The sequence below is a fragment of the Gracilinanus agilis genome, chromosome 2 (assembly GCF_016433145.1).
Source record: "Gracilinanus agilis isolate LMUSP501 chromosome 2, AgileGrace, whole genome shotgun sequence".
Taxonomy (NCBI): Eukaryota; Metazoa; Chordata; class Mammalia; order Didelphimorphia; family Didelphidae; genus Gracilinanus; species Gracilinanus agilis.
Window position 1 is genome coordinate 392049573 of NC_058131.1, and position 21988 is coordinate 392071560.

General features: G+C 46.8%; 1 protein-coding gene across 1 annotated transcript in view; it reads left to right on the forward strand.

The window, feature by feature from the left end:
- Window positions 1-1549: 1549 nt before the first annotated feature.
- Window positions 1550-21988, forward strand: part of SYNPO (synaptopodin) — a 29096-nt gene continuing 8657 nt past the window's right edge. Inside the window, exon 1 of the mRNA XM_044664499.1 lies at window positions 1550-1593. The gene's annotated coding sequence lies outside the window, so the exon portion shown is untranslated. The remainder of the gene's footprint in view (window positions 1594-21988) is intronic.

The following is a 21988-nucleotide window of genomic DNA, read 5'->3' on the forward strand; positions in this document are numbered from 1 at the left end:
CTCGCTTCCTCCCCCTCATCCTCAGCTGTGGTAGCACAATGCCACCTCCCAGGGACAGGACACTCCGATGCTTGACACTCTGCGTCAGTGGAATGCAATGTAGACCCATGAGGTCATTCGGCATTCTGGGGGGTGGGGTTTCCAGGGAGGGGGAAGCTGATATGGACCCACTAGAATCCAAATCCCAGGCTGAGGAGGTTTCGGACCTCTGCAGGCCTCTCGGGGCAGGCTGGTTCCTACTAGGGAACGTTTTTAACTTAAACTCCTTTTCACCTGTCTTTACTATTTCTCTCCCTTGCTCTTTTCGGTCCCCAGACGGTTGAACGGGGGAGACTTTTCCAACCCTGTCTGGGGTTGTAAGGAATTGCCGTTTAGGTCCTGGGGAAAAGGTCATGGAAGAGGAGGCTGAAACCCGTGGGTTCTTGGTGACTTTGGGTCTGATATGAAAAGGAAAACACTAGAGAGAAAACAAGAGGGAAGTAGAGAATATCTAAGGAGGCAGAGAGACCCCCAAAAGCCAGAGAAGCAGAAGCAGAAGGAGAAAGAAAGAATTCGAGAAGCAGAGAATCAGGAGGGAGGGAGTGAGGATCAGAGAGAGGAAGGTACTGAGAACATTCAAACTGTCAGTAGAGAGCCCCCAGAAACCGGGGAGATAGAGCCACGGAAAGGGACATTCCCACAGACTCACGGCAGAGGAGAGAGAGAGAGAGAACAATGAAAGAAAGGGAAAGCAACAACTCTTGGGAGCGGGCGGGGGCGGGCTGGGGGTTGGGGGTGACGGGAGTGGTTTCACACCAAGTGAGAGGAGGAGAGGGAGGTGCAGGCGAGCTACTGAACTTGGCCCTAGTGCATGGAGGGGACTACGCGGCGCTAGGGCCCTGAGGGAGTCGGCGGGGCAGGAGCAGTAACGTGGCTCATTTGGGGCTCACTCGGGGCGCTCTCTCTCTCCTCTCTCCTCTCTCCTCTCTCTTCTCTCCTCTCTCCTCTCTCCTCTCTCCTCTCTCCTCTCTCCTCTCTCCTCTCTCCTCTCTCCTCTCTCCTCTCTCCTCTCTCCTCTCTCCTCTCTCCTCTCTCCTCTCTCCTCTCTCCTCTCTCCTCTCTCCTCTCTCCTCTCTCCTCTCTCCTCTCTCCTCTCTCCTCTCTCCTCTCTCCTCTCTCCTCTCTCCTCTCTCCTCTCTCCTCTCTCCTCTCTCCTCTCTCCTCTCTCCTCTCTCCTCTCTCCTCTCTCCTCTCTCCTCTCTCCTCTCTCCTCTCTCCTCTCTCCTCTCTCCTCTCTCCTCTCTCCTCTCTCCTCTCTCCTCTCTCCTCTCTCCTCTCTCCTCTCTCCTCTCTCCTCTCTCCTCTCTCCTCTCTCCTCTCTCCTCTCTCCTCTCTCCTCTCTCCNTCTCTCTGCTAGCGGGAGTCAGGCGGGCGGAGGCTGCGCTGAGAGGCTCAGCGCAGCGGGGGCTCTGGCTGGGGCGGGGCGGGGCGGGGCGGGACCGAAGGGAGCGCAGCAGCCCTGGGACTCACACAGAACGGGCCAGGTGCGCTGAGGCGGGGCTGGCCTGCTGGCCCTCTGGGACCCGGGACCAGCACCTTCCCACTGCCTGCGAGGTAAGAGGAATCTGGGGGCCTGCCAAATGATCTCCCTTGGGGTTCAGCAGGGGAGGGCAGCTGAAGCCCGGGCAGAACAAGCTCAACTTTCTGGCTGTGGCTCTGCGGGGGTGGCTCAGAGGGGTAGTGGAAAGAGTAGGACATTGAAGACTAGGAACTGAAATCCCTGCGCTGAATCAATTACTAGCTGTGTGACCTTGAGCGAGTCGCTTAACATCCCTGGGCCTGTTTCCTCATCACGGGGTTTGAACTAGACATCCTCTAGGGTCCCGTTGAGTTCTTCATCTCGAGATGTGTTTTCGGATCCTTGTCCTTACCTGTCCCCACGCCTGCTTCCCTAGGGCACTAGGGAAGCGAAATCCGGAAACCTACTTCCCATGGGCTGAGAGCCTGTAGCCAGGGAACTGCCCTGGGAGCATCACTGATTGACTGTGCAGGGAATGAGGGGGGCTCGGCCTTTTGCCTTGGTCCTAGCCCCCAAATCCAGTGAAACTGGGGTAGCAGAAAAATCCTGGGTTGGAAGTCAGGAGACGTGTGTTCTAGTCTTGGTTCTTCCCCTGACTGTGACTGTAGGACTAGGCAAATAGCTCCCCCGCCCTGGACCTCACTTTCTTCTGAGGGAAAGGAGAGCCTAGCTAGCGTCCTTCCTTAGCGGCATACATGGAGGGTTAGCCTGATGTCTCTCTGATCGTATTCTACTCTGCCGCCATCCCTAAGCCCTTGCTCCTCTAGACAAGGAAAAACAACCTGTTGGGCTGCAGCTGAGCTTGCCCAACTTAGATTGCTCATGGAGCCAGGGGAACTCGGTGTTCTCTAGATCCCTAGCAGGCAGGCAGTGCCCGCTGAGGTCATCCCTCAGGCCTGAGAGCCTATCCTTAGTGTGTGGAGTGGCCAGTGTGGAGGGAAGGAGTTTTCCCAACTTCCCCGCGGTGGGTGTTGGGAGCGGGGCAGGGCTCCGTAGAGAGCGACTCTGGCTGTCCCAGAGACCTTCCTCAGACAGTTCATGGGATGCATTAGGACTGGAACCTTGACTTATCTACTGGGAAAGTCCCACTTGTGTGTGTTCCTGGGGAGCTCTAAGTGCCGTGGGAGGTCAGGAGTGAGGTGGAGAATGAACAGCTCCTTGCCAGGATGGGGGGGGGGGGGGGGGGAGGGAACACATGCTCTCTACCGGGGCAGAAACCCTCGGGGCGGCTGAGTTATTTCATTGATAACCGGCTTGGTTCTTGGATCAGGCTTGCTGCTACCTCCTCCTTCTCCCTCCCACTCCCCTAGCTCACAGCACAGATCCACTGGGGTGGGTGGAGGGTCGGTGAGTTAAGCCTCTGGCGGTGGCCTTCCCTCTGGGGAGAGGTTTATTTAGGGGGCGGGGGAAACGCCCACTGGGGACTGAGACAGTTTGCCATGTGAATGCTGCAGTGTGGGGGTGGAGGCTGAGGGCGCCCACACCTTGTCACATGTTTTAGCAAAAGGGTAAGAAGGGGAGCTGAATTAGAGTGAAGTGGCTGATGGGGGTGGGGTGCCGCGGGTGATGGGGATTTTGCCGTGTTTCTTCACTGGGTCGGGGCGAGAGTGTGGACTAAAATTTTTACTCTGACTGTGCCTGCCACCAGCTGGGTGGTCTCACTGCCTGTGGCGGGCAGCTCCGAGGGGGTCGCTCTTGAGTTCCCAAGAACAGTCCCTGGGAGTCTGAGTCATGCTGGCATTCAGAAGGGATGGAGAAAGGCCAAGCATGAAGCCCGGGATCTGGGAGGAGGGGGAAAAGGGAGCGCTGGGTCCCAGACCCAGTGCCATGTTGACAGAGAGTCATGGCCTGGGGTCTGCCCCTCTGATTCCAGCTGTTGCTTCCTTCTGAGGCTCTAGGTGTGGGAGAAATTGGGGCCTTGGCCCCTTCCCCTTCCCCAGGTCGCTGGCCAGTCCTAGGGTCCTTATTCCTCAGGGATGTCTCCCACTGAATTACCCTTCTCTGCCCTCTGGGAGAAGACCCCAATGGATGGAGGAAAGCAGTTCTCAGCAGATTCCTAGCAAAGCCTTGGCCTGGAGCTGGGCTCTGGCTGGGAAGCAGGCTCCTTGGCCCTTGTGGAGGGCCCAGCTCTGCCTAGGTGGGAGGCTGAGTAGCAGGTGGCCTCGAGGACTAGGGATGAGGAAAGGTAGAAGGGAGGAGGTTGGTGCTCCAGGGAAGGACTCCTCCCCCTGAGGAGACAGATGGCTGTTTCAGAAGCCTACAGAGGCGGACATTGCGTTAGGGGAGTGTGTTTGATCCAGCCTTCTGAAAATGTATTTGTGAAGGAGGGAGCAAGAGAGGGGGCTGGGTGGAAGCAGAGGCTTCTTTCTCTCTACTGGGCTGGCTCTTGCCCTCACCACCTGCCAGCTCAGAGGAGCCTAATCATACCCACCTTAGCAGTCCTGTCTCCCTCTTCAGCTAGGAAGCTTTCTCTAGGGCAGCCTTTATAGAAACTCCTGGCTTAACAGGGAAGGAGAGAATTCAGATGATAGCAAGCCTGAGTCAGGATCCGAACTCAGCAGAGTGTACTGACAGCTCTGTACGTTGTTGGAGCTGGCCTCGGGTGAGAATGGGGAAGAAGACTGGCCGATGGAGTGATAGCTTACGTCACATCATCTAGTACCTGGCAAGTGACCAAGCTCCCTCTGACTTCTATAAGACCTATCAAAGATTCCACAGATGAAGAAACTGAGGTATGGAGAGGGAAAGTGATTTGCACCTAGAAAATGCAGAATCAGGACTTGAATTTGGGTCTCCTGACTTCCTCCTTCTCTTTTTTCTTTTTCTAAACACCACACTGGGGAGGATTTGAATGGACAGAGAAGAGGGCATTCCTGAGTGGGGTAGAAGGTAGGAGTGGCAGTGCCTGGCTTCCTTGTGCCATGTGATTCCTCCTCTTTTGAGACCCCAGCTAAGCTCTTACCTGCACAAATGAAGGGTCCCTGACTCCAACAAGGCTGGTTATTCTCTGAGGGCCCCCTCCTCTGTGGCTTGGGATTACTTCTGGCTGGGCACGAGGGACGGGCTGAGGATGGGTGCTAGCCTTGCTCAGAGACATTTGTGTTTCTCCTTCTGACAGTCACAAGGGAGACAGTATCCTGAATGACTGCTGACCCAGCCTTGTGAAGCCCATGGGAGCTTTGCACATGCCACCCAGGGACCGCTGGGGCCTATGGAGGGGAGATTGTGCTGGATCAGCAGGGAGAGGCAGCCAGGCTACTTTGTACATGGTATAATTTCAGGGACCCAACAAGATTCACCTCACTCCAGTCCTGAAAAATAAAATTATCATCTTCTTTCTTCATTGAGGAAGCCCAAAGCTCCACCACTAGAACTTCATCTCTTTAAGTGAAAGCTTTGTTCTATATTTTTTCTTAGCTAAATTGTATTTTTTCAATTAATGAAAGCACAGCATTCTCCCTCCCACCTCCTTCTCCTATTGAAAAAGAAAGAAAAACAAAACCCCTGTAGCCAGTATGCTAGTCAAAGCAAAACACATTCCAGCATTGGCCATATCCAAAATTTTTTCATCTTAATTTGTACCCTGAGTTGATGGCTCCTTTGTCAGAAGGTGTGGGTGGAATGCTTCATCAAGTGTCCTCTGGAACTGTGACTGGTCATTGTATTGGTCAGAGTTCTTTGATCTTTCAAAGTTGTTTGTCTTTACAATAATACTTTTGTATTTGTATCAATTATTCTTCTGGTTTCCTCGCTTCACTCTGAATTAGTTCATACAAATCTTCCCAGGTTTCTCTGAAACCTTTCCCTTCACCATTTCTTATAGCACAATAAATAGTATTCCCTCACATTCATATGCCACAGTTTGTTTTTCCATTTTCCATTTATCCTCATTTTCCAAGTCTTTGTTTGTCTCCCCCACCCAAAAAAAGAGGAGATATAGTTTTTTGTAGGATTTTATTTCTTATAGCACAATAAATAGTAGTCCCTTACATTCATATGCCACAATTTGCTCTTCTATTCCCCATTTATCCTCATTTTCCAATTCTTTGTCTCCCCCCCACCCAAAAAGAGGATTTTATTTCTTATAAGACAATAAATAGTAGTCCCTTACATTCATATGCCACAGTTTGTTCTTCTATTCCCCATTTATCCTCATTTTCCAATTCTTTGTCTCCCCTACCCCAAAATTAAGGAGCTTTAATTTTTTTGTAGGATTTTGTTTTCTGTTGAAAATGCAAATCCGCCCATGAGGGAAAATATTTAAAATTACTCTTAGCCCTAGAGTCCCAGACCACTAAAGCTGAAAAGGGCCTTAGAATAGAGAACAAACTTCGTAGCTGGATGGGACCTGAGAGTTTGAGTCCAACTCATTCATTTGATGGATGAGAAAGTTGAATCCTAGAGAAGAGAATGGCCATGTTCCAAGTCCCAGTTTGAGTCACATAAAACATCAGGATTCAAATTCAGGTCTCCCAACTCCTCCTTCAGTGTCTCCTTTACTCTCATGTATTCCTGATTCTGCCTAGAGAGTGATTTGACGTTGTTAGAAGACTGAAATAGATCAATTGATGAATCATAGAACGTCAGAGCTGGAAGGGAACCCAGAGATCATCTATCTAGGCCAACCCCCTCGTTTTACAGATGGAGACACTGAGGTGAAGAGAAGAGAAGTAACTCTCAGGCCTGTACATTTTCTATTTCTTGAGAGAGGGGTCCCACCACCCAGCCCCTTTCAGGTCCTCGACTCCAAAGGGACCTTCCAAAGTCTTTTTAGTCATTCTCTGCTTCTAGGCAGAATGGCACCTTTTCCTCAACAGATAGATCATGTCTTTTCCTTAAGGGAGATCTTGATTTTGAACCCCTCACCCCCACCCCACCCCACTCCTTGCTTCCCACTGGGACTTTCCCTGTTCATTCCTTCCTGAGCACCTGGCATTCCTCTGGTAGCTGGGAATGGGCCTGCAGAGACAGGAGGGAAGGGCTGCTGAGTGCTTTCCTGAGGCTGCAGACTGAGGAGAGGGAATGGGGCTCCAGGTCTGCCAAATGATGAGTTGGCCCAGGGGGGGCCTGATAGAGCCAAGAGCAACCCTTGGGGTATTCACCAGTCCCCCAGAGGGGACTGCAGGGGAGGCAGCTGACTAGTATGCAGTGTGTGTTTGTCCTGGGGGTGGGGGATGCTTGCTGTGAAAGATGCTTTTTTCACATGATTTTTTAGAAAGGCACCTATTTGTAATGCCAGAAAATCCATGGCCAGGCCCGTAGGGATTTGTTTAGTGATGAGTCAGGCTGCCTGTGCTCTAGTGGAGGCACAGAGCCTGGGGGAGGCAGGTGGGGGTTGGGGGGCAGCTCTCCAGCCTTGTTCAGTCTTTGCACATCCTTGTCCCTCGTACAGGATCCTTATATAGTGCAAACGGGACTAGACAGTGAAGAAAATAATTTTTCTTGGTATTCTTTGGGGGTAATCTGCATACATGCCTAATGTTATAGTAAAAGCTGATACTGAGAGCTCTTGATATCAGTGATCTTGAAGTCTCACAGCTTCCCTGTGATATTCCTGCTTTTCAGGTTATCAACAGTTAACCAAATTTTACAGATGAAGAAACTGAGGATACTAAGATCTAGACCAGTAGTTCCCAAACTTTTTTGGCCTACCCCCTCCTTTCCAGAAAAAATATTACTTAGCCCCCTGGAAATTAATTTTTAAAAATTTTAATAGCAATTAATAGGAAAAATTTTAATAGCAATTAATAGGAAAGATGTGTGACCATCGACGCTTCCCTGGATCGCTGCAGCACCCACCAGGGGGCAGTGGTGCCCACTTTGGGAATCACTGATCTAGACTTTAGAATTAATTTAAAAGTCCAACTCCTTTTTTTGTAAAACCCTTATCTTCTGTTTTAGTAACAATTCCTTTTTTTTTTTTAATTTAAAGCTCTTACCTTTAGTCTTAGTATTAATTCAAAGACAGAAGAACAGCAAGGGCTAAGCATTCAGGGTCAAGTGACTTGCCCAGGGTCACTCAGGAATATCTAAGATCAGATTTTAACCCAGGTCTTCCCAACTCTAGGCCAGTGTTCTATCTACTGTGCTACCTAGCTGCCCTTAACCCCTTCATTTTTTTTTCCAAACCCTTAACTTCTGTGTATTGACTTATAGGTGGAAGAATGGTAAGGGTAGGCAATGGGGGTCAAGTGACTTGCCCAGGGTCACACAGCTGGGAAGTGTCTGAGGCCGGGTTTGAACCTAGGACCTCCTGTCTCTAGGCCTGGCTCTCAATCCACTGAGCTACCCAGCTGCCCCCTAACCCCTTCATTTTTAAAGACAAGCAAACTGGGACTTAAAGAAGTTCAGTGGCTTGCCCAATATGACTTAGAATTAATTGGGTTGAGATTTGAACCCAGGTTTTCCAACTCCAAACCCAAGACCCTTTCTGATGCCTTGTATTGGTACAGCAGTGACCCTTTTGTATCCCCCAGCCTCTTGTAATAAAGACCAATAATTGACTTGGGGACAGGGGGAGGAGGATGTTGAATAAGTGGGTGCCAGTCCTTGGTCTTGGCAATTATCATTTTCCCCAGGAGATGAAGCCTGTGTCAGAATCCACCCTAGGATCAACTCTAGCTTCCTTTAGCATAGGTTCTCCAGGTTTTGGGGGAGGGGGGAAAGGAGAAAGTGGGCTACCTGGGTCGGTAGGGTAGGAGTCATGGAGGGATGCCAGAAGACAAAGTAGGACAATTGCTTAATTCTACGGCAGAGATTTATCTCTGAGAATGACCAAGGGATGGGAGACAACTAAGTGCTTAGGGGAAATCACACGTATGTGCAAATACATGTCCTGCTTTGCTGCTAGGTATATTGGGGAGTCTCTGGTGTGTGTGTGTGTGGGGGGTCTGGGCCTCAGTTTTTCCCTCTGTAAAAATGATATTCTTGGTCTGGGCATTTTTCAAACAACTTTAACATTCTGTAGTCAGTGGCATGTGTGAGGGATCTCTTGGGGCCATGTGGGACTGGGGACAGAGGCTGATGCAAAGAGGGATCAGATCATCGAATGGGAATTTCATTTGGGTCCCCTTGACCTTTAGATGGTTTTCCCTTTAGATGGGGAAGAAGAGCTGGGAAATCCACTGACAGTTGACTTGTGCTGAGAAGATTCCAGGGCCTTATTTTAATCATGAAAGCTCCCACTGTCTGTGTGTATGTGTGTCCACATGACAACAGTTTCTAGCTCCCAGCCCCATCAAGAGGCCTTCAGCCAAGTGTCATAAACAGCTTTCACATTGGAGTAGGGAAGTGAGTGCCCCCCTCTGGACACCAGGAAACCCAGGAGCCAGAACAGTTGATGGTTCCTTCCCTTTCCTATAACGCTAAGGTTGACAAAGCCTTTTCCTTCCAAAACTTTGTGAGGTAAGCAGTAAAAGTATTATTTCATATGCATTTAACAGGTGAGGAAACTTGGGTCTAGAGCAGGTTTTTTTTAACCTTATTTTGTGCCATGGACCTCTGTGGGAGGCCCATTGCCTCTGGAAAAAGTACTTCTTTACAGAATAATATTTTAAATTGTATAAAATATAGAGGATTATAAAGGAAATCAGTTATATTGGAATAATTTTACAAATATCCAGCAATAACAAGTTCATGGTTTCTAGGTTAAGAACAGCTGATCTAGATTGTTAAAATGGATTTGTTCAGAAGGTACATTGCTTAGAAGAATCAGAGCTGGGGTCCTAACTCAGATCTGTTTCCAAACAGGGGGTATTTCTTCCAATATGTTAATGCTTTTCTGCCCTGATGGAAGCAGAGTTCCCAGACAGTCAAAGACCCAGAAATTGTGGTTAGGGGAAGAGAGAGGAACAAGAAGTCCCTAAACAGCAGAACTCTTCACGCTTGCCCTTCTTCTCCTTTCCCTTCCCCTTCTTCCTCTTCGTTTTCCCCTTCCTCCCCTTTTTCCTCCACCACCTCCTCCTCCTCCTCCTTCTCTCTCTCACACACACAAATACACATACCCACAAACACACATATTCTGTGGTATTCCCAAGGTTGTAGTTTTCACCTTTATTTCACTAGGATATATCTCTTAGCTTCTGGCAACTTGACTTGGGGTGCTAAAGGAACTGACTACCTCAGCAGGGACAAGACCCAAAAGGGAGAAAAATGTTTTCTCTTTCGCCAGGATATTTGCATTTTAAAGTATCTCAAATGGGGAGGCAAGGCAAATGGATGAATCTCAGATGGCAATTTTAGGTATCGGTGAAGGATAATATTTTTGGTGGGATGGAATGGGAGCTTCCCTATGCCCTTCCAATAATACATAAGGGCCAGATGGGCTGTGTGTTCTTTGGACAAGACCCTTTCTTAATTTGGACCAGACTTTCTTCCTATGAAAATGATAGTGTCAAAGGTCTCTGTCAACTTTCTGGAAGGTTCTGATTCTGTTGTGCTCGTGTGTGTGTGTGTGTGTGTGTGTGTGTGTGTGTGTGTGTGTGTGTGTGTGTGTTCATCTGGTCCCCTCTCCACTCCCTGCTCCAGAAGCCCTGGACATTTGTGATCACTATAGTGTTATGTTATCTTGTCACTAGGATCTTGCTCATGGTTTTCCAAAGCATTCTTTTAGTGTGTATGATTGCCTGGGGTTGGGGGATATGATGACTCCCTTTATATAGGTGTCTCAAAAGTCTGAGGGTAGTTCAAAGCTTCAGTAGCTCCAAATTGCCCTAAGACTTTTGGGATACCCTGTATGTTAGAGAGGTCATCACGTCGAGAAGGGATGAAGACATTTTGTCTGGGCCCAGGAGGAAAAAACAAAACAAAACTAGGATTTCATGGAAGAGGCATGGAAGCACGTTTTGATTATATAAGGAAAAGTTTTCTAATGAAACTGGACAATAAATAGGATCAGTCACCTTGGTAGGTGGCAAGCTCCCTGTCCCTGGAGGTGAGCAAACAGGCATTCAGTTACCACTTGAGTGTGATTCTAAATAGGAAATTTGCTTCAGCGACCTCTGAAGAGCTCTTCCAACTCAATATTCTGTGATGCGATGGGGCTGAATTCAGAGAGGAATGGGCAGGGCAGAATCCAGCAGAGCTGGCTTCCCCTTGCCCCCCCAACTCCTTAGCCAGTAAACACTAGGAACTGAGGGCTCTGAGAAGTTCCGCAGCTGGGTATTCAGGGAATAGCCAGCTATTAAGGGATAGGGTGGGATTTAAACTGACGGCTGGCCTCCGAGTTGTTCTGGCTGATTTAGGGGTGCTGTCGTCTCCTGGGAAGAATGGCCAGAAACCTCTCCCCATGGATTGGGGCTCTGCCCGTCCTGTGCTCCCACAGCCAAGAATGGGCTCTCCTGTTTACACTGGAGAGGGTCTGTTTAGGTCACATCTAGAACTCATTATCATTCCTCCTACATTTTTTTTCCCCGGCTATTTATTTTTTTGTTAGAAAAGCATGTGGAGAATGTACCGCAGTGCCCTGCCTCAGCTTTCCGTGGCCAGGGTGCTTGGGCAAGAGGGGAAAACCACAAGGATAGGGAAAGGAGACAGCTGGCAATTTACCCGAGGGTCTGGAGATATGAGAGTCAGCAAGACCTTTCCTCACCATTACAGACATCATAGGAAAGGTTATGGTCCTGACAAATATGCCCTGAGGAATGGGCTTCCTGGGTCTTTGAGGATTATGAGCAGCAGACTTCCAATGGAAGCATGCCCAGATGTGTTCACCCAGAATACTCTGGGAGTCTCCTAGTCCATCCCCCTGCCAGACTGCTGTGCAATGGGTACCGATTTCCCAGCCTGATCCAAATGATTCAGGAACAGACTATCTTATACTTTCCTGATGATTATCTTCCTGACTCATGGCATTCCTCCCTTCCTGGAAAGGCCTTTTCTTCATCCCCACCTGTCAAAACAATGAAAACAATAATAATATTTCCAGGATCTTTAATTTTGTTCATGTGGGAGCTTCCTCTAAGAGTGACATTATGGCATAGTGGAAAGGCCATAGGATTTGGAGGAGAGGACCCGGGTTTGAATTCCAACTTTGCCATTTACAACCCATCTGATTTTGGGCTAATCACCTAACTTCAATGGATTTTCATCTGTAACAGCGAGGGGGTTAGATTTGATGAATTCTTAAATCCCAGTTCCATTTCTGTGAGCTTCAAAAGAAGGTTCTGAGTTACTTTGAAAAACATTCACCGGGGCAGTAAGGTGGCTCAGTGGACTGAGAGTGAGTCTTAGAGACAGGAGGTTCTGGGTTCAAATTTGGCTTTAGATATTTCCTAGTTGTGTGACCCTGGGCAAGACACTCAACCCCCATTGCCTAGCCCTTACCGCTCTTCTGCCTTGGAACCAATATGCAGTATTGGTTCTAAGATGGAAGGTAAAGGTTTAAAAAAAAACAAAACTCCAACATCGATCCAAAGAGACCACTCAGCTGAACAAACCTCTCTGAACTTAGCCAGGCTTGTCTTCAGACTACAGTCATATCTCTGGTCACAGAGACTGTCACCAGGCGTGTTCTTTTTAGCCCGACAGACCCTGGGCACTGCTGAGAGAACATTTAAGGACTTGGGGCCTTTTTGCCTCCATGCCCCAAGGAGAGATCAGAGGAAAAGCAGAGTGGAATAAGATGTATATAGTCACCCCCAGAGGGCTGGCCACTAAGGGATGTTTTTTGCTTTTATCTTTTGACCACAATTCATGAAAACCATTTACTTACATGAAGGTATGACAGGGCTATAGGTTGTATCAGTGGAGAGGGGGAAGGTGGGTTGCCCTCAGCAATGAAATCACGGATCCTTGAAGTATTCGTATAGCATTTTATGATTGGAAAGCACTTTCCTGGCCATTATCTCATTTGATTCTGGAGGGGGCCAAGTGTTGAAAGGCAGCTGTGATATAGTGACTAGAGAGGTGACTTTAGAATCAGTGCCATCTTGGATTCATACTGTCTGTGAGACCCTGGGTAAGTCATTTAACTTCTCAGTGCCCCAAGAAATTCTCTGAGGTTTTAACTTATAGGGCAGGTACTGATTTATATTGGTGGGGGAGTTTCCCCATAGATCTGGTCCCAAAAAAGGGGGTGCAACTATTATTCTGCTTTGACAAATGAAACAATGGGAGTAATGTGGCCTTTCTAAGGCTACATAGCTGGTATGTGGTAGAGTTGAAGTGCAAACCTAGGTATTTTGTCTTTGATCCAGTGTTTTTTTTTAGGCTATACTTATAAACACTCTATTTATCCCACCTATCCTTCAATCCTTAAATGTCCCCTTGGACATCCTTATACTTGGAAATCCTTTTATCCCCTCAGATGACCTTTAGCCTTTTATTTTTTGAACTCTTTAACTTTCAACTTAGAATCAATACTGTGTATTGGTTCCAAGGCAGAAAAGCAGTAAGGGTTAGGCATTGGGGATTAAGTTACCTACATAGGGTCACATGGCTAGGAAGTGTCAGATACCATATTTGAACCCAGGACCTCCCATCTCTGTGTCTGATTATCAATCCACTGAACCACCTAGCTGCCCCCATCTATAATAGCCTTTTAAAATGACACTTTGGATTCTGATATTTGTGGATACTGGTTATCTTCCCTACTAGATTGTCCTCTCTAGAGAACTAGGAATTGGACTTCATTTAAGTTTGTCTCTCCTTTAGTGCCTAACATAGGACATAGAGCAGGTGGTCAGTGGTATGCAATTCAATTGAGCAAGTTTTTAAGTGCTTACTACTTTTCACAGGCTAGAGGTACAAAGACAAAACGAAATAGTCTCTGCTCTCAAGAAGCTTATATTCTAGTCTAGAGGGAAGGGGAGAGGAACAACATTATCAACATATGTAAATGCAAAATATATATAAGTAATTACAGGTGGGAGGAGTGCAAGGGGGAAAGATGAGCTGAAATGAGCTTTGGGGCTTATTCATGGTTTTTAATTATCCATGAACTCTTATTGTCATGGAAAATGGAGAGCTGCCAATATTCTTTTATTTATATTTCTTTTTTTATTTAAAGATATTTTATTTTCCCAATTACATGTAATAACAATTTTCAAAAGTTTTCCATAATGATAAGATCCAAATTGTCTTCCTCCCTCCATTTCCTTCCACCACTTGGAGATGATGAGCAATTTGATTTGGGTTATACATATATTTTAATGCAAAACATACTTCCATATTGGTCATTGTTTTAAGAGAATACTCATATAATACCAAAACCCCCAAAATAAACTAAAGTGAAAAATTGAATGCTTCAATCGGCATCTGACTCCAGCAGTTCTTTCTCTAGAGGTGGATAGCATTCTTTGTCATAAATCTTTCAGTGTCCTAGATCATTATAGTGCTGTAGCCAAGTCTTTCACATAAAATATGACTATTTTCTCCTGGTTCTGCTAATTTCCCTTTGTATCAGTTTGTGTAGGTCTTTCTTGCTTTTTTCTGAAATCGTCCTGCTCATCCATCATTTCTTATGAGCTGCCAATATTCTTAAAGCTGCCTGGGAGAAGAGTCTAGGAGTATTGGTACAGGGGTAAGAGCACTGGTTTTGGAGTCAGGATGCCTGTGTTCTAGCTAGTCTAAACTTGAAGACCTATGATTTAAGCTTATGCAATGGATAGTCATTTCTACACACATCTTTCATTGATCTGGCAGCCACTAAAGCAGTTTGGCCTGATGATTGGTGGAGCATAGGTAGAACAGAGGGAAGGCCTGATCCATTGTAGATAAGTGGAGATGGCCGACTAGAGGGATTGAATTGAAATTTCCTCTGAATCCTCAGCTTTCCCTTATTCTCTCCCTCTCTTCCCTATCTCCCTGCCCCATTTGCCAAATACATATATCCCAGGGATCTGCCTCAGCCCATTCCTTTCCATTAGTCTCCTAACTTTAGTGCCCCTTAATGACAACTTGATCTGTTATTATTGTTACCTGGAATATCTCTACTTTCCTTTACTGGGGAATGGGCTCTAAAGGGGAAGAATAACATGGAGAGACCTTGCATGAGAAGGGGGATGGAGGAGATAGAGGAAATGACCTCCCTAGTCTGTCTCACCACCTCTCATTGATGTCATGTTTCTGGTTTGTATTTGTTCTTGGGAAGGGTGGAGTTAGGTAGTCATATCCTTTTCTTCTCAATTCTCTCATGAAACCGGTGAGGGAGAGTTACATCATCACTAGAGTGATTTTAGCTCCTTGGAGGTAAGTGTAATAGGAGAGAACAAGAGGTTAATCATTTCCATTGCAGTTGCCTGCCATTATTAGCTTGTGGTGTGAATGTAGGCAAGTCATTTCCTTTCTCTCAATCTCAATTTCCTCTTCTATAAAACAGAAAATAGACTAGACTATGTTTACGGCACCTTGTGGCACTAGACCAGTGGTTCCCAAGCTTTTTTGGCCTATCGCCCCCTTTCCAGATTTTTAAAAAAAATTTTAATAGCAATTAGTAGGAAAGATAAATGCACCTATGGCCATCACCACTCTCCTGGATCGTTGTAGCACCACCAGGGGGCAGTGGTGCCCACTTTGGGAATCACTGCCCTAGACAAAAGTGAAATGCCTTCAAAGAGCTAACATTTTTTTAGGGGTGACTTTACATACATGTCCATATAGAATAAATGCAAAATAAATATGAGGTTGTTCAGTACAAATTAGGAAAGCAGGTAGGGTGATCAGGAAAGACACCATGTAGAAGGTGGTACTTAAAATGCCTTATGGTAGGAAGTAAGGGATTTGTGATGAGGAGGCATAGAAGAATTCAGTTGTTTTTTTGAATGAAAAATCTGCTTTAATATTTCAAGTCTGATACATATGAGAACTGACAGTTTGGGGTTAATGGAGCTAGTAGAGAAGGGAAGCTCTTGAGGGCCCTCAATTGACTGCAAAGCTGTGGTTCACAATAGGAAACAGCTCAAGAAAGCCCTTAAAGAGTGTGAGGGTCTGCAGCAAGAGGTGCATACCATTTGTAGGTGCATGGCTGCCCAAGTCCATCACCTGCAGCCTCAGACGAGCAGCCAGGATGGGCTCAATGGTTGTCCCACCAGGGGAAATAGGAATAGAGATGGGAGATGGAACCACTGATTGACTGATCCCCCTACGGTCTCACCATGTTACTCCTTGAATGAGAGGCTTCTGGGATTCTCTGTTACAGCCAAGATAAAATACAAATCCTTTGTTTGGCATTTAAAGTCTTTCACAATCTGGCTCCAACCTATCTTTCCAGACTTATTTCATTATAATACTCTCCTTTACATACTTTACATTCTAGCCAACCCAGCCTCTTTTCTGTTCCCTGTACATGATGGATATTCCCACCTCCATGCCTTGCTGTTTCTCATGCTAGGAGCAGCCTCCCTTCTCATATCTATCTCTTGGAATTCCTTACTCCCTTCAAGACTTCACTCAAGTGGCACCTCCTACACGGTGCTTTCCTGTCCTCCCCAGTGTTCAGTGGTCTTCCTCCAAAGGCCCTGACATTGTACATCTTTTGTATTCACAGCCCCAAGTTCAAGCTGTTCCCCTCCCCTCTGCAGAACCACTTGAGGTCAGTTTTGTCTGAGTTTTTCTTTTTCTCACCTAACACTTTGTCTGGCACATAATGAACACTTAAAAATGTTTAGTGAATTGAATTGAATTATTCCTCTCTTCCAAGGGAAGAACCGAGGCTCTGAAAAATGAACTGACTTCCAGGTTCCCACAGGCAGGAAGTTGGGGAGCTGAGAATTGAACTTGTCTTCTCTTTTGTTTTTTTAAACCCTTACCTTCCATCTTAGAATCAATATTATATGTTGGTTCGAAGGCAGAAGAACAGTAAGGGCTAGGCAATGGGTATTAAGTGACTTGCCTAGGGTCACACAGCTAGGAAGTGTCTGAGGTCAGATTTAAACCAGGACCTCCTGGTTCTCTACCTACTGAACCACCCAGCTGCCCCTTGAATTTGTCTCAAATCAAAGAGTGCTCTTTTCACTATAACACAGAGAAATGATGTGTCTCCAGGAGTGGGGAGGGTCTATACTTATACTCTAACCAAGTTCCTTCTGGGCCAATGGCATATATCTGCAAAATTACTGAGGGGTCAGAGGGGTCAGTTTTTGGCCTTGAGATGGGACAAAGGCAACCCCAAGTCAAACCCATGACCTTGGCCTGCAGGAGCTCTTACCCATTGTACTGATGAACTGCAGCCATGTGCACATTTATCTGTAAATAAGCATCTTTTCCTAGATTTGGGCCAATCTCCCTGGCAGCCTCAGGAGGTCCTGAGGCCCAGTGTTCAGGGAGGTCCTGTCGGCCAAGGAGTCTGGAGGGCTGGGCTTCCAGCCCAGGAGTCTTCCCTTTGGGAAAAGGCCTATGTGTCATTTCCTTATTGAGAGTAAATTGGGTGGGGGTGAGAATGCCTGGGCAGGCGGGTGGGTGGGTGAGGTGGCCAGTCTGAATTCAGCATCCTGCCTCTCCCTCCTGCTCTAAGTGGTCAGGGGATAGGGGGAGAAGGTTTGAAGAATAACAAATGAAACTCTCTCTCAGGGTCCCCATGGGAGGTTGCACAGGGGATACTTCCTTCCTAGTCTTGGCAGGTGGTCAGTTTATTCCCTGAAACTCAAGCCTGGGGTCTGTTTACATGTCCTGATGCCATGGTCACCGACTGAACGTTAGTGGGCCTGAATTTCTCCCACCCTCCCTTTGGCCTCTGGTGACCTGGCTCCACCAGCTAATGGCAGGTCTGTGTGAAGAAGTATTTCCTTGAATTCTCCATGGCCTGCCCTTTGGGCTCACCTCCCTGCCTTTCCTCTTTCTAAGAGGCAGGGCCTCCCTGCTTCTGATTCCCAAGGGTCAAGCTCCTTGGCACACTTCCCCAGCCCACAGTGATCTTTCCCTCTTGGGAATATCTTAGCATCCTAGTTGTAGAAAGAGTTGGGGGGAACCTTGGAAACCCCAGATGCCAAGCCTCCGGTTGCAGGGATGGCTAAGTCCAGACAGGGACTTTTTCAGAATCACACAGTGAGACAGTGACAGAGCTGGGACTAGCCAGGTCCTCTGAGCCTCAGGACCTTTGTTAAGCAACGTTCTGGGTCATTTAGAGGCGAGTGCCACGGATGAGGTAGAAAGTCTTGAGCCCCACCTTGGCTCTTCATGAAGCCCCAGAAGAAAGCAGCCTCCGAGGGCAGCCTGCAGAGCGATTCCCTCTTGTTCCTCTGATGCCCTGGGAGCTGGCATAGCATTCCTGGTGATGGCTATTTCTTCCTGTAGAGACAGGACAGGAGCCAATGAGTTGACTTGACCCCCAGAGAAAAGGGGAACTCTGGAATGGTATGTGGTTGATTTCTTTCCTCCTTCAGCGTGTTTGTGCGGGAGGTGGAAATCAAATGAATTGCAACTCAAGTCCTTTCCAAGTCTTTCATTGAATTCCTTTCCTATACAGTCACCCGAGACTGTGTGGGGGGAGAGAGAGCGAGGCACACTCATCAACTGGCCTTGACTCCTTCCGGGTAAAGTAGGGAGCAAGCTGACCTCAGGGATGGACAGGACTTGGAGGCAGAAGGAGGACGTGAAAAACCTCAGCTAGCCACCTCAGTCCCAGGGCTCCCATTTCCCTGATCAGCAACCCTCTAGTCTGTTGCTCTGGACCCCATTACAGGCTCCAGTTTCCCCAGGTGTAAACTAGAGATGGAGACACTTGACTCCTTCCTGGGAGGTGGGGTAGATTAATTGGCACCTTCATTAGTAATTGAGTATGCCTTTTGTGCCTGGGGCCAGAATGCTCTTAATAAAAGACACCTCGGGTCAACTGCTAGCTCTGCCATTAACTTGCCTTTGACTTTGTGCAAAAAAAACCCAAAACTGAGCTCCATTCTGGACCTCAGTTCCCTGTTGTAAAATGAGGAGGTTGGACTTCAAGATGCCACTTATTAACTGTGTTACTGTGGGGAGGTCTCTTAACCTCTCTGAGCCTCAGTTCCTCATGTAGATAGTGAGGGTTTGGACTAGATGGCCTTTGAGGTTCTTCATAGTTCTAAATCTAAAGATACCAGGATTCCTGAGGTTCTTCTGGGCTCTGGCATTTTATTTTTCCTATTATGGTGAGTCATGCCTCTCCACGGGAGAGACTGTGGGGTCTCAAAGACCAAGCCAATGGAGTACAAGCTCAAACAGGTTCTCCTTACCAAGTTGGAAAGACTTTGCAAAGGGGCCCGATGATGGATGAGGTGTTTGACAGCTGAGGGCCAGATTGAGGCTTATCACAAGTAAACTAGCCACAGCAGCTTCTGAAACCGCCTCATAAGGAGTGGAGAGATCATGATCTGTGTCAGTGGAAAAAATAACCACACTGAATTAAAAATGCATCTTCTGAAGTTCCAAAGTACGGAGAGAGGACAGAGAAATTATGGTCCTGTAGTTTGGTATCCTCTTAAAAATTTTTTTAATTAAAAATTTATTTTAATAACAATTTTTAACAAAATTTTCTGAACTTATGATTCATATTGCCTTTCTCCCTCCTTTCCCTCCCTGCTTCTGGAGCAGGTCAGCAATTTGATCTGGGTTATATATATATCTTGCGAAACATATTTCCATATTGGTCATGTTGTAAGAGAATACTCATATAAGTCCAAAACCCCCAAATAAAACTGTAAATAAACTAATGTGGAAGATGGTATGCTTTTAGCATTCTCTGTCATAAGTCCCTCAGAATTGTCCTGGATCATTGTATTGCTGAGAGTAGCAAAGTCTTTCACAGTTGATCATGCCACAATATTGCAGTTACTGTGTACAATGTTCTCCTCATTCTGCTTATTGCACTCTACATCAGTTCACACAGGTCTTTCCAGCTTTTTCTGAAGTTGTCCTGCTTATTATTTATGATAGCATAAGAGTACTCCATCACCATCATATACTACAATTTCTTCAGCCATTCCCAACTGACGGACCTTCCCTCAGTTTCCAATTCTTGGCCATAACAAAAAGAGCAGCTATAAATATTTTTGCACACATAGGTCCTTCCCTCTTTTTTTTTGAACCTCTTTTGGGATACAGAACTAGTAGTGGTATTACCACATCAAAGGGTATGTAATTTGGGCATAGTTCCAAATTGCCCTCCAGAATGATTGGATCATTTCACAGCTCCACCAAAAATGTCTCAATTATCATTTTCCTTTACTGCCATATTGGCTGGTATCTTCTTCAAGGACTTTGAACAAATGAATTTCAAGATTTCCTGGTGCTTAAAAATTGTCTATTGAGTTTTCCAGGGGGCATCTGGGTGGCACAATGTTTTCAGAGCCAGGCCCAGAGATGGGAGGTCCTGGGTTCAAATCTGACCTCAGATATTTCCTAGCTGTGTGACCCTGGGCAAGTCACTTGACCTTCATTGCCTAGCCCTTACCCCTCTTCTGCCTTAGAACCAATACATAGTAGTGATTCTAAGATGGAAGGTAAAGGTTTAAAAAATTGTCTAATACCTTCAATTTCTTTTTCTTCTCTAATTGCTACTGCTAGTGTTTCTAGTACAATGTTAAATAATAGAGGAGATAATGGGCATCCTTGTTTCATGTCTGATCTTATTGGGAAGGCTTCTAATTTGCATATGATGCTTGTTGATGGTTATCTATGGATTAACCATATTTGGGCGAGCTATCCATGCCTAGTTTTGACCCCTAGCCTCCCCTTTTTCTCCCCATCCCCCTGTTTTCCTTCCCCTACCCAGTTTTCACCTAGGCAGCCTTCCCACTGACACTCTGGAAGCACAGGCCCCTTTGACTATTAGCCTGAATATAATATGGTTGGATATCCAAAGTGAATGTCTCTGCTTGGTGGCTTCTTCCCATAGCTCTTGCTCCTGGGAACAGCCTAGGCTGGTGTGGCGTGTACTTGGTTATGACAGTCACCCCTCCTCGTAAGCACAGGCTTTGGCTCTCCAATTCCCAAATGCCCTCAGCAGGAATGGCCTGGCCTCCAAATGACCTCCTCTGCCTCTCCTTCTCAGCCTAGGGTCCTTAGCAGCTCGGAGGCTGCAAAAAGCGGGGCAGGAGAGGGCCCTTCCAACACAGAAGCCTGGAAGGGACCTTAGAGAGCAATGAGTCCAACTCCCTCATTTTAAAGAGGAGGAAACTCAAGTCCAGTGAGATGGTCAGTAGTTGTTTCCGTGGGATATCATGGGGGTTAAGGAAGGAAAAGGCAACGTGAGGATAAAAAAGTAGAAGTGGCGTGTGACTAGGTAGGTGTACTCAGGGTACCTGCCCTAAAGGTAACCACCGAGGGGCCTGGATCTGTCTTTAACATCAACTTGACCTGTTCCCGCCATCGATGGGACACATGCGTGTTTCCTTCGGGGCAGAGGCTGTCTTCTCTTACTTCACTTCCTCCTGCACAGATGTCCGCAGACACAGAAATATGGCCATCCTCATGGTCCTGTGCCTGTCGCAGACAGCGAGGGGGCCTCAGTCACTTTGACTCCCTGATGCATTTTGCTAGTATGTCTTCCACAGCTGCACCCTTGTTTCTACTTCTGTGGCCTCCAGACTAGTTTCAGCCCTTCTCTGTCCTCTGGATTTTTTTGTAGCAGCCTCCTGGTCAGTCTCTACCTCCAGTCTCTCATCCTGCAACCCATCCTATACACAACAATTTATCTTCCTAATTCATTGCTTTGATTGTGGCTTTCACTTGTCCCAAACCTTCAACGGCTGGTTGTTTGTCGTTTACAGAATAGAGGCCCAAAGTCCCAACTTTTCAGCCTAACACTCAGGACCCTCCATAGACTCGGATACTTTTCCTTTCTTACCTCCATCTACTCCCTTTCATGAACTCTACAGTTCCACAGCCCTGGATGAGGACTTAAACTTGGTCTTCCCCAAAGACACCTTATGCTTTCCCAGCTCTGGATCTTTCCTCTATTCTGGCACCCCCTTTTTTCTCCCCAGTTTATCTTTCAAGGCTCAGTTTGAATGCTGCCTCTTCTGTGAAGCCCTCCTCCCTTTAACTCAGAGGGTCCTTTTTACTGGTTTTGTTGCTTGGCATCTCCCAAGACTCAGGGTCATTTTAAACTACTAAAGTTACTTTTGTCTATGTCTTATCTCGCTACTATAATATAAATTCTGGGAGGGCAGGACCAGTGTCTCCTGTGCTAAAATGGGAAGAGCTGGTCCTGGAATTAAAAATTTAGGCTTGAGTTTTAGTTTCCATTTATTTCTAGCAAATATTATCCTGTACCTGCCGCTATGCTTGGTGCTAAGAACATGGAAACAAAACCAGAAACTGCCCAAAGATCTTGTGTTATAGAAAAGGGTTGGACTGATTGGCTTTCCTTCCAGTTCTAAATTGGTGATTTTCCTCTGAGGCTCAGTTTTCTCATCTGTAAAATGGGTAGAATGTTTACAATTACCCTAGGGGTTTGTGAACAAAAATCCTTAGAGCGCTGTAAGAATTAATTCTTTTTCTTCTCCGCCATCTTGTTTT